The 12,424-nt window shown below is 43.7% G+C and overlaps 1 protein-coding gene across 1 annotated transcript in view; it reads left to right on the top strand.

Annotated features, from left to right (window-relative positions):
• The window catches only part of SCML4 (Scm polycomb group protein like 4), a 42,893-nt gene that overhangs the window by 16,691 nt on the left and 13,778 nt on the right, over positions 1–12,424 (top strand).

Below are 12,424 nucleotides of genomic sequence, written 5' to 3'. Positions count from 1 at the left end.
ACATTTTTCATTGTTTCTGTTCCCCATCTTGTAATTGAGAGATGTCCTTTCTTTTAAAAATCATGTGCTTTTCAGCCCTTTTGCACCAATGAATCCAATCCATGTATTGAGTTGGTGCTGTTATTCTTGATTTACAACCAGCAGAAGGGAGCGGAGAGCAGGCATCGTGTCCAGTCATATTAATCCACTTGCCCCATACAGGAGTCACCTTTTAACCTTGCCCCAAAGCACATGCCCCTAAGCCATAATTCACCTGTGCTCACAGCAAGCTGCCAGATGCTAATGGCTGTGTACAGGCCAGGTGGGATTTGTTGACATACGCATGTATCACTTACAAGTATGTTTTACAGGCCTAGGAAGTGCACACTCATCAGGCTGTGCCTAGAGCTGGCCTCTGCAATGAGCCTTGCTGGCTGTGCATTACCCTCCCTGCACCTGAGCCCCGCGCTCTGCCTGCCTTGTTAAGGCCCCTCACCTGCCTTGTGTCTCACATGGGACATTCCCAGGGCTCCTTCTCCGCTGTGAAGGGACTTTCTGGCTCATTTGAGTGATTTTTGAGGGAAGTTGTGGGATTTTTGGGAGAAGTTGTGGAATAAATCCCAGACCTTCATCTGGGAAATGCCCAGCTTCTGGTTCTGCATTACAGCAAATCCTGAGATGTTACCTGTGGCCACAGCACCTCGGTTCAAAGCACCTCTGGACCTGCACCCCAAAATTTTCCATGGGAGTGGTAGAGCAGTTTGAGCTAAAATGATGGCAAGACCTGGATGACCTGTGCAGAAAACTCTGTGAAGTAGGGCAGGGGCTAAGTGATGGGAAGCCAGCAGAGTTCCTGTAAAGTACCTCTACTCTGTGGTCAGATTTTGTCATTTGTCTCATGCCCAGCTAATGAAGGCTTGGATGGGAGCATGTGAAAGGTACATTTCTAGGACACTTACATACTGTTAACATGCACCTATGAGATACTAGATTATTCTTCAGAGGAAACCATGTTTGCTAAAAAACTTTGGGCTAACCTGATGATGGGCACAAAAATGGAAGAAGTTTCTCTTATGTGGGAAGCATGAAGTTTGATGAACATCTACTTTCCCTTTCAGTCAATCCTTTCCTTGCTCTTTCTGTCCCAAATCTTGGGGTTTGGCTATTTTGTCCTGTTAGACAATTGATGTCTCCACATAGAGCATGGCTGCATGTGGCTGCAGCAGAGCTTTATGCAAGAACTTCAGTGGCCACCCTGTATTATTCTCATCATGAAGGAAGACAGGAAGGTCTGTGAATAAGGTCCCCAGCTTTGCTGTTCTCCCCACGGCCAAGTCAAATTTTGAAACACAGATACCATGTGGAGTTTCCTACCACTATCCACAGGAGAACAATTTCTCTTCATATGGCACTGGCTGGCAGTAGGGATCTCTATGGAGCAGAAGCACAGCAGGATGCAAGTGCCTCTGGAGGAAGGTGAGCTCTTCCTATCCACAAGCCCTTGAAAAGCTGGTATGACAAGCACAGTAGCATGCACAACAGGAGTGTGACTAAGTAGGCAAGACACTGGTCTGGGAACTGGATTTTTATAAGAGAGTTTCCCATTGACTACGTGGGCAAGCCATTCTTCCCTGTTGTGCCTTTATCTGAGTATTTGTCAAAGGAGGGCAATAATTCTTGCCAACATGTGCAACGCCCTTCTAAAAGAGCTAGAAAAAAAATGAATAATATCATAGAAAAACCACATATTATTGCAATCAATATCTTCTGTTGCAAGCACCAAATAAACAGCAGCTCCGAAGTTTCAAGCCCTGAGAGGGTAAGAAAAATGTTGTCTTTCCCCTTTCTAGTGCCATGGCTTGTTTAATCGTGTCTTGTTGCATGCTATGAGGAGCTCCTGGCTTCTCAGCACACTCTGAATAAATGGCTTTTATGGCTATCAACAGCTTCAGTGCTCCTCAGCATTTAATTACCTGCAAAGGCCATTTATTGCCTCATATATTCTTCTACCATGATCATTATCCTTTAAACAATAAATAAAACATTAAGGTCACTCTTAAAGAGGGAGCAGAGCCATCCAGCCACAACAAAGTATAATATAAAAGTCTATATGGTCTTTGGGGCTTTTGGATTGATGGCAGAGCCTGCAGTACAGTTGAGAAAGGCTGGGATGGCCTTCCTTCCTTCCTTCCTCCTTCCTTCCTTCCTTCCTTCTTCCTTCCTTCCTTCCTTCCTTCCTTCCTTCCTTCCTTCCTTCCTTCCTTCCTTCCTTCCTTCCTTCCTTCCTTCCTTCCTTCCTTCCTTCCTTCCTTCCTTCCTTCCTTCCTTCCTTCTTCCTTCCTTCCTTCCTCCTTCCTTCCTTCCTTCCTTCCTTCCTTCCTTCTTCCTTCCTTCCTTCCTTCCTTCCTTCCTTCCTTCCTTCTTCCTTCCTTCCTTCCTTCCTTCCTTCCTTCCAAAGTTGGGTGCCTTCTCCCTCCCCAGCTGACACAACTGGCCACAGGGCAAGGCATCCAACCAAGGACCTCCCTGCTGAGGTCCTGCTGGCAGCTGGAGCACCATCCAGAAGACTGGCTTCCTGAAACCAGGTGTCCAGGGTGGGACCTCTGTGGCAGAGCTGAAGGAGAGGCAACTGCAGCTGGAGCTGGAAGTTGCAACCCAGAGGAGGGTGAGGAATAGTTTAGGATGGTGTGAAGGATATGAAGTTAAGGCAGGGGGTTGAAAGAAAAGAGAGAGTCAGTCAGTGCTCCTGTGGAGGGGTTTCATGAGGGTAGTAGCAGAGGCTTTAGCATTCAGACCCTTTAAGGCTAGATCAGAAGAAACTAATAAAATGTACACTAAGGAGAAATCCTGGCAGGAAGAAAAATAAGAGATGGATGGAAGAGAGAAATTCAGCTGTGATGTAATTTGCCTGGACTCTACAGAATTGGCAGAATTGGATAGATTGAACTTTCTGACCTTTAAGTTGTGAAATTACTGTTTGCTAACTCACAAATGAAGACTCTCTTTCTCTTCCCATAAGTTTGAAATTGTATCCCTTTGTGGATGCTAAGCAATGAAGCTGTAAGCAGACATCCCTTCAGCAGCCAGCCCAGGGAAATCCTCCTTCCCACATTCTGCTGGGCTGTTTTACCTTTACTGACTTGAGGGGGTGCAAGAAAGTTCATCCCTTTCGAAAAGTTACCCCTGAGGAGGGTGGGCACTCTGCTCTCAGCAGTGACTAAAGAAAAGCCCCAAAGGGCCTCTGTCCTTCAGCCCAAGATGTGCTCAGTGCCATGGCACAGACACCAACAGTGCTGGATGTCACCTTTGCTGCAGCCATGCAGGTTAGAAAAGAGAGCCAAGCTATGAAATAGAATTTAAGGAAGCTTTATTTCTCCATATCAAAGGGTATGCATAAGGAAAGTGGATGAAATGATGGGCATAAATGCATGAAGCATGATGGATGAGATCATATCCACTACAGAAAGGAATACCCCTGGGTCTATGCATTTAATTCAAGCTTTACAAGCAGAGTAATGTGGAGGAAGCACAGACATTTTCAGAGCCCTAGTCAGGTACATGTGATTTTTACTCTGTTTTAGCTCCAGGTTTAGCTTTTACCTTTTTTTTAAGGTGGTTAAGACCTTTCCCTAGAGCAATATGATTCCTTTAAGAGATATCTGAAGTTCGTAGTCCAGGTTTTTATTTTAAATAACTTAAATTAAAGTTGAAACAGAAATTTCCATTCCTAACTTTTAAAACATTGATTCAAATACCTGTGGTCCAACACACCAGTACTTCAAGCAGTCAGATGAGGAGGCCACAAGCCAGAACTGGTGATGGGAAACCTATGCAAGTACTGCAAGCATAAGCCAATATGACTCACTTGGTTTGTCAAAGATGTGAGCGGGAAAAAGGTGACCTCAAGATCCAGCACTTACTAAGTAAAAGATAAAACAAGGTTTTGGAAGAAAGGGGAGCTTTTGCTTGTGAATCTGGATGAGAGGGAGCTTGCTTCTGGGATTACCTGGTATGTGGTGCCTATGGCAAGGTCTGGGCTTGCACCTCCATGGCAGGAAGCAGAGACAGCTGGGACCGGGGAAAGGGAATCTGGTATTTAGCCTGTTGGGATATGACAGGTTTCAAACAAGAGTCAGATTTTTTTTCATGGGACGTTACTGATTTTTGCTTGGATGTTCTTCAGTTTTTAGCTCATTTTTTCACCTTCCTCATGTTGCTCTCTTTTTCAGCCTTATATCCTCATCCCTCCCCTATCTGTCTTTATCTACCTTCTGTTTCCTTATATCCTTTCCCAGCTCACTATTAAACAAATGGAAACCCCCACACAGTGGCATTTCCATTTCCATGGAAATAAAGCATCCTCTGTTTTTTCTTGAGAAGTCTTGGCCACTGTTTAATCAACAGCGCTCCCCAGCTCCTTAGGATTTATTTGTTTGCAGTAATTATACAGACTACATCAAAATGCCTTTCAGAAAGTAGTAACACACAGCATCTGCCTGAAGAACATTAATCTGTTGGCAAAATGAGTGCAAAGCAGGGGATTAAAGCAATTAGGAGAGTACCAGAAGGAAATTGTTGGTGGTGACATGCGGTTTGGTGTTTGTGCTGGCCGTGGGCAGCAGTGAGCAAGGAAAGGGTGCAAGGCAAGGAGTTGCACCACCAGCAGCTGGGCAAGAGAAGTGCATCCTCCGACTGAAAAAAGCCGCAAATGATGGCTTCGGGAATCAGGAACTTTATGGTGGGTTTGTTCAAGGAAGAGGAAAGGTTACAGAAGTGACTTGAACAAAAGGTGGCAGTGGCTTGATGGGTTTCATCAGAGAAGCTGGATTTAAGGAAAATGCATTGAGTCTGGGGATGAATCCTAGGATGGGGTCCCAGGGTAAGGCCAGCTCCCAGCAGCATGGCACTGTGCAGCACAGTGTTGTGGAGGGAAACTGGCTCTGTAGGATCACGGAAAGAGGAGGGGATAAAAAGGCTCAACAAACGGGGATTGGTAAATTCCTAGCTGCTAGGATTGAGGCCGGCAGGGATGTCAGAAGCAGAAGCAGAGAAGACAGGAAAACAAAGGTTTTGCAAAAGAGAACTAAGACTTCGGGGCTCATATATGTTGTACTTATATGGCAGAAGAAATACCAGAAAGTTCAGCAGAGCAGCAGCACTGGGCAGGGAAAATGATCAGAACTTTTATAAAAGATCTTATACCTGCATACAAACACATGCACAGGCTCATGCTTTATATGTACTATTCTACCTAATTTCTGGATGAGATTTTATTTATGAGAATTTTATTTTATTCATTAAAGAGCAAACACAGCTTATTTTGCAGTCACTGCATTTTGCTGTAGACATCTCACTTCTTGTATCTCAAGTTATTTGTTTTTCAAACAATAAAAAAATTACTGCTAAATATTTTAAGCCAGTGCTAAGCAATATGATTCAGGGACATTCATCATGGTGGTAGCAAAACAGAAATGCACTAAGTACTTCATCTGCAGAGAATCCCAGTGTATAATACCTTGAAATTTTCAAGTAACACAGTCATTTTCATCTAGTCTATTCTGTATACAGCTTTTTTGTGACTTCTATCAATGCTGATTTATAAGGGTATGGAGTGCATTATAAACTACCTTGACAGAAAACTCCCTCTAGCTACTGCTGGAAGCTGCAAACTGAAAAGATCGATTGCAGCCTCTCCCATCTCCCTCTGCCATTGCAGAACCATTGTTGTGCTAAGACACAAACTATACAACCCTGATAAATCTCCTTTTCATGATGTACACTTTGGTATAACATAAAGGCAAGGGAGAAGGGAAGAGAAAGGAGGAGCCGGTCTGAAATGAGGTGGAAGAGACCAAAGGAAGACTTTTTCTACAGCCTAGATCCCTGTGTCATTGAAATCCCTTTGCCTTCACTCGTGCGTGTGCCTAAACAATTTGCCTATGCTGTAACATAGGACTAAAACCTCTCTATTGTAAAAAAATACATTTACTCAGTCCTCCCCAAGCACTTTAAAAATGGAAAAAAATCCTCAGTGGGTTATTTATTCACACAAGCACCTTTTATTATCAAATCTAATATATTTGTCAGCAGCTAGCTTTTGAATTTACTCTACCTTTTTATTCAGTTTGGATAATAAAACCGTGTTGATATGTTCCCAGCTGGTTTCATTCCCTGGTTCTACTGCATTAAACACAGTGTGGCTGTTGTCTGGGCTGCAAACACTCAAGGGAAATTGTTTAAATAATGAAAAAAAATTGCTTATGCTGAAGACCTAATCAGGACAACACTGGATTTTGGAAAATTCTCTAAAAAAATTTAGATTCTTGATGTTAACTGACTGGCAGCTTCTCCTTGGGGGACTCAGCATTTCAGTTACTGCAAAATATTTTCTAGCAGCTAGGACACAGCTAGATGATACACGGTGCAGTAAAGCCTCAGATTAAACCCTGGAGAATTCATTGCAGGTTTTATCTCCACAGTGTGACCATAGTTTCAGTGTTCATAATATCTGCATTCACAAGTGAATGAGGCATATTTACATTTTCCTGTTCTGACTACTAAGCCCCCCCTTTTTTCCCCTGTGGATGCAACTGTGTGTTCCTGTAACCCATGCAAATGTTCTCCCATAGACTAAAAAGCACAGGCGTGACAGCCCCGGCCCGCTGTTGGCGGATGCCCTGGGCTGCCTGCTCTCCCTCTGCCTCTCTGCAGCAGCCTCAGGGATGCTGGGACTCCCCGGGGACGTGTCTCCATGCCACTCTGCCTTGGCAAGCTGTGAGTACTCAGCTCTGCTGCCACAAACCAGATGTCGCTCCCCGCAATGTTTTCCTTGTCCAGCCCAAGCGTGGGCAGCCACGGGTTGGTGTGGAAAAGGCCTGGTCCTTGCCCAGCTGTGTAGGGTGCAGATGAGAGCACCAGAGAGTGGTGTTGACACGATAAAGAAACATCTGCTAAGAGGTGACATCATATTTTCATTGTGCTGAATGTCTGGACGGGCAAAGGAGCTAAAAAGGAATGGGCTGGTGCTGTAATCCCAGAGTAAATCACAGCAGCCAGAGCTGGAAAGTCTTAATCTATCACAGGAGACCTTATCTTTAGATACACGCATGCAGGCTCAAACTGCAGGGAAGATAAGGGCCGTGGTACATTCCTGACTGACAGAAATGTGTGAGGCTGTTTTGGAAGGCCATGGAAAAATTTCTTTTAAAATCTTTTAAGAGTTGATGTTTAAACAGAAGATAGCAGTTCAGAGCCAATGCATATCTTTCACAATCTTAAATACTGTTTTATACCTTTCTGCTCTCTCCCTCTCTGGCTTATGCTAGATTGAACTGATGGTTAAACTCATCTGAAGGCTTTCCTCCTGCGTTTCAGCATTTGCTTTTTGTGTTTCCTCACTTCTATTTTTCCCTTCCTGAAAGCTGAGATACAGGGTTTCTAAGCTGCTGCTTAAAACTGGTCCCCTCCCCTTCCCCTCCACACACCCTTCCCACCTCCTCAGTGGAGCAAATGCCATTCTTGTGCAGGGAGCAGGAGCCAGGCTCAGGAACTATAAAATATAGGCAAAGATAAAACCATTCAAAGAAGGAGCCTCTCGATAGGATTTTGACGCTGTGGCTGGCTCCTCTCAAAATGACTGGGAGATGAAAAAAGACTATCTCTGCTAGGAGAAAGGAGAGGTCTGAGGAAGCAATGATATCATGCTGCTTAAAATATGGAGTTCACATCTGGTCAGCCCATTATAGACAATATATGGTAGCACTTTAAAAGGTACAGGGAAGGGTCAGAGGCAAAGCCCATCACTAAATGATATGAGGAATAGGAGACGACACAAAAAAGGAATAGTGGAGGCAGAGAAAAGAAGACAGAAATAAATCTGTATTGACTGTGAGGAAAAGAAAATTAATGGGGAATTTAATTAAAGCAAATACAAATGATTGAATATGGAGGTGGTAAAGGTTATGAAATGACATGAAGTATTATCCTAGAAGGAAGGGCAGTTGTCCTGGGAAGCTACTGGTGCGTAAAAGAGAACCTCCCTGGCTTGGGGGTGTCCAGCACGCTCAGAGCAGGGATGTGGGGTGTCCAGCAGTGCCCCGTGCAGCCTTCACCCAGATGCAGCCACTTCATGGCTGTGCAGGATATGGCCTGTTAACTGAGAAAGGGACTCTGGTCCCAGTTCATTGCCCTTACCCTGGGCTCTGCTGTCCAAGCAGCAATCTGGGAGGATGAACCCAGAAAAATGCATGGTCTGGATCAATGAAGTGTGACATGGGTAGAAGGAGAACTGCAGAGAAAACAGCCATGAAAATTATATGTGTGGGAGGAGAGAAAATAGAAAAGTGAGACAGGGAAATAACTGGCAAAATGGGAAAAAGGGTGATGTAGGTGCAGGAAAGTGGAGTTAGAGCAAGGTCGAGACAGTGGCAATATGATGGAAGAAGAAGTAGAAGAGGTGACAGGGAAGAACAGAGGGAGAAGCTTGTGGGGGTAATAGGGAATGGAGCCTGAGAGAGGTAAAGGGAGAAAAAGATGTAACATGAGCAGCGATGTGGGAGGAGCAGCAGCAGGCGGGGAAAGTGGTGCAGACGTGCTTGGCCTGGGATCAGAGAAGGAAGAATAGTGTCTCTGCAGTGTACATGGAGATTTTGCCGATAGGAGAGATTCTGACAAACTAAGTTTGGGCTTTTTTTAAGATGTAGAAGAAAAAGTAATAGATTAGATCTGTTCTGGAAAAGGTCAGCTAGGGATCATCTTTTCTGTGTATATACTACTCTTTGTTCCTGCTTGGCTTGAAATTGATTTTCATTTGCTTTCCTAATGTACAATGAGAGTCAATTCTTTTGTCTTTCTGGAGCACCTCTATTCCCAGATGCTACCAAAGGCCCTGAGTTTGTGTTCTGCATTCACACATGCAGAATGCATCCATGTGGCACTCTGCAGTGGCAAATGAGTACTGCTGGGGCAAAGAACTCAACGTGTTCCAGAAGTGAGAGGCAAAACAGGTGTTTTCCTTCCTCCTAATGGAGAACTGAGGTCCAGAGATGACAGATAACCTGATCAAGGTAATTCCACAGGTTTGCAGCAGAGCTGGCATGTTAACTGCAAATTCTCAGGCTCTTTTAACTCTCAGCTGACACATCTCCAGCAATTTGTCTAGGGATCTTACAGACTGCTACTTTCAAGAAGCTTAGCTAAAGAAATGCACATTTTTAACTGGGAAGGCAATTGTGGCTTTTTTTTCTCCTTCTTTGTTGCATTTTAAGGTGTGCTGGATCTAACAGCCTTGGGCTTTTCAATCCAGTTGCCTGTCGACCATTCATGGAAAGGAAAAACTACGTCAAAATGGCTTTAGCATCTCAGGGTGATGAGCAGTTGTAACAGAGACTACTGTGCTCAGAGCAAAAGCTTGAAGCAACTTTCTCATAAATCCTGCTTTAAAGCATTGGGTACTAGTTTCTCAATAATATGTGGAACTGACTACCTACAAAATAAAATATGAAAGTGAGTCAGAATACAGAAGGGCTAAGTTACAGATTTATGAACTGTTGCATTTCCAGCCCCAGTAGAGATTTATATTTTCTTCTGTTGTCCTAGAAAAGATTTTTTTTCCCTAATTGGCTAAAGTGGGATTAGAAACTGTGGTGGCCACACACTTTACAATGCCTTCTGGAAGCTTACAAATGCAGATATTTTTATGCACATCATCAGTGGAATCTCAACTCATGCAGCTTCTCTGTGCTACAAACTTAGAGAGAGCTGGAAAAAATGGGAACACAAAGATCTTCCACAGAGTTTTTTTAGTTTTTGGGCAGGGGGCCTCTTGAGAAGATTCCTGCTCCCCCTAGTCCCAAGGAAGACATTATTATGACTTTTCAAGTTCCCAGAGCACCTTCCACTGGGGAATGTTTCATACAGTAACAAATGAAGGCTCCAGCTTGTTCCATGGCAATAGGCATCATTACTCCCATTTTGGAGCCTGAAGCAGAGATGTGGAATAAAGTGCATCTAGATCAAGAAAAGAGTCTTAGGCAAGGTTAGGAATGGAACTGACAGAGATTGGCTTCTTATTATAATCGTGTACACAATGCATGGGTGTCCTTCCACAGGGAGATTATATGTGTACATGTCTTATTTCACACACATGTTGAAACAGTCTGACCTCCCTCAAAAAATCCCTGGTGTCTGCTCAAAAATTTTGGAGTAATATACATCCATGGCAATAAAAGCTGTATGCTGTTTATTTAGCAGGGCTCTTTTAATGTGCAGTTTGTTGTTTTGATAGTCTATGTCTTCTTCATATTGTAATCATATTAAAAGAGCATTCTTTTCCTGGAATAGAGGTAATGATTCACAAGAGGCATAATTATTCCATGCAGTGCAGGCAGGATGCTGCAGAAAGAGACATCTTCTTTATGCATAAGAGGCTTTTATTGCAAGTGTTCTACACAGTAATTAAATTCCTTTGAATGAGGAGGCTTGATTGGATTTTCTTTGGTTTATTGGGAGGAGTTTGAAAAGCAAGGTATTTAGCTCAATCGCTATATAATTTTGGCATCTGTTGGAGGTTAGGGAGAAAGGTTCACAGTGTCTGATTCCCATTTCTCTTATATGCTATGTTATCTGAACTCCCTTGAATTCAACTGAATTACACCCTAGCTGTATTTGTATGAGAATCAAGCTCAGAAATTCGTGGCAGAAAACAGCAGGACACCTGAATGCATGCTGTAAGGATCCAAATCTTCTCAGGGTAAAAAGCCTTGCTAAAGGAAAGTTACTTGCATTTACAAAGGCAAATGCCCAAAAGCAAGGAATATTCACATTTGCAGCTTTCCTTCAAATCTGATGTTTACCTTATGGTGAGTCCAGCTTGGCCCAGATGGGATAAAACTTTAAAAAAAGACAGAAGCAATAAAATAGAACATGTAACAAAAATCAGTGCTGTGGCCTGACACACAAGCCAAGGTGATGGCATGGCACAACTCCTGAGTATTTGAGTTGTCGAAATAAATCATGTTTGTTTAACATCAGCTACTGAGGACATCTGCCAAGTAATGTTTTTGGTTTCTTTTAAGGAAAAGAGTGAAAATGTAAATTAAAAGGAATACTCTGTTATATAGAGCCTCAACATCTATTAGCAATGGAGTTTGTGTCTTATAGCATAAATTACAGCAGAAATTCTTGTTACTCAACAAGGCTGAATAATCCATCAGGAGGAGAGTGTTGCTCTGGCCAGAAAATTGATGCACAGCACCATGGGGGAAATTTCACCCTGCTCAGATGTCTCTGGAGGGAGGGTACACATGATGAGGAAAGTGGCCTTTTCAACAGCTCAGAAAAATGTCATGGGAGGCACTTCCATAATCTAGGGGCTCCCTACCTGCCAGGTGTTAACACCCAGTGGGAGTGGGAATCTCTAAAGTGCAGGTTGCCAGCAGGGTTTCTGTGAAGGCTGGATCTCATAGAGGTTTCCAAGGGCTCTGCTTATATCCCTGCAGTGACACTGGGGCTGGGTGACAGGAGAGGTGGTTTTGCAGGGAGAACGGCAGTGGGAAAAAGGAGGAGAGGAAGACCTGTGGCCATCTTTTGTGAAGAGAGAAAAAAGCAAATAGGAAAAATTTGAATACGAAAATACTGCAAGAGGAAGACAGTGGCACAGGCTTGGAAGTGTCAGTCCACACAGCGACAAATCTCAGCCTAAGTGTGAGGGGAAATGACAAAAAATCTGCATACTGCACACCTGGGGCTAGACCTGCTCATGCCTGTGAATGAGACCCCCACGCATAGGGGAGTGTAAGTAACCAAAATAAGTCTTGAAGTGCAAAATTTGATTTGTTTTCAGGAATCTGAAAAGCAAGGTGTTTAGCTGCTACATAGTCTGAAAATTGCAATGGAGAGGACAGGAACTGTAGCAGTGGGTTTGCAGTTGTCTGTGATGTTGGCACATTTGAACCTGAGTCAGGTCCAAGTGACTCACACATAACACATAACTGTCCATGATAAACCTTGGGTGTGCTCATCAGTCATCAAGCCTGTATCCTTGCAGGATACTGGGCCTGATGGATGTCTGCAGCTGAGGATGCTTCTGATTAATTTTGGTAATTGCAGCCAGCATGCTTTGGTTTATTACCTTCACTCCTTCCTACTGGCTGCCAGGCATTATGAACCCAATAAACTGCCTGTCCCTTTGTCCTCCTCTGCCTCCTTCCTTTCAGTCCTCTAGTCTTGGTGTATTTGAGGAGCACCATGAGTCCAATTAGACTTGGGCCAAGTGGCCCAGGACTTTACAGAAAATAATATTGTAAGCTGACATGGATGATTCATATCAAGCCATGGTTTCCCTCTTGTGGCTCTACTGACTTTGAATGGTTGAGTTTCCCTTCACTCTTTATTGATTCTCAGCAAGGAACTCTCCTGGGGCCAGCTGTCTGTACAGCAAGTTGAA

Source organism: Sylvia atricapilla, chromosome 3 (genome assembly GCF_009819655.1).
Source record: "Sylvia atricapilla isolate bSylAtr1 chromosome 3, bSylAtr1.pri, whole genome shotgun sequence".
In the NCBI taxonomy this organism is placed as follows: domain Eukaryota; kingdom Metazoa; phylum Chordata; class Aves; order Passeriformes; family Sylviidae; genus Sylvia; species Sylvia atricapilla.
Note: the sequence above shows the minus strand (reverse complement) of the source record. Positions and strands in the feature narration are given on the sequence as shown.